The sequence below is a fragment of the Haliaeetus leucocephalus genome, unplaced genomic scaffold (genome assembly GCF_000737465.1).
Source record: "Haliaeetus leucocephalus isolate CR32 unplaced genomic scaffold, Haliaeetus_leucocephalus-4.0 Scaffold656, whole genome shotgun sequence".
NCBI lineage: Eukaryota > Metazoa > Chordata > Aves > Accipitriformes > Accipitridae > Haliaeetus > Haliaeetus leucocephalus.
The window spans coordinates 7,029,357-7,029,561 of record NW_010973092.1 but is presented as its reverse complement, the minus strand read 5'-3'; the positions used below and the strand labels follow the sequence as shown (position 1 = coordinate 7,029,561).

The 205-nt window shown below is 75.1% G+C and overlaps 1 protein-coding gene across 1 annotated transcript in view; it reads left to right on the top strand.

Moving 5' to 3' along the window:
• Positions 1 to 205, top strand: part of TNIP1 (TNFAIP3 interacting protein 1) — a 21,223-nt gene continuing 21,018 nt past the window's right edge. Inside the window, exon 1 of the mRNA XM_010579210.1 lies at positions 1 to 99. The gene's annotated coding sequence lies outside the window, so the exon portion shown is untranslated. The remainder of the gene's footprint in view (positions 100 to 205) is intronic.

The window sequence follows — 205 nt, the reverse complement described above, 5'->3', positions numbered from 1 at the left end:
CCTACCCCAGCCCCGTTTCCTCCCGTACTAGCGGCGGACCGGGCCGGACCGGAGCGGAGCGGCCCCGGGAGCGGTCCCGCCTCGGGGGTGCACTGGCAGGTGAGCTCGGAGCGGTACGGGGGTTCTGCCGCCCTTGGGGAGAGGGTCCTGGCTTGGGGCACCGGGGTCTTACCGTGCACCGGGGATGGCGGCTGGGCACCGGGTC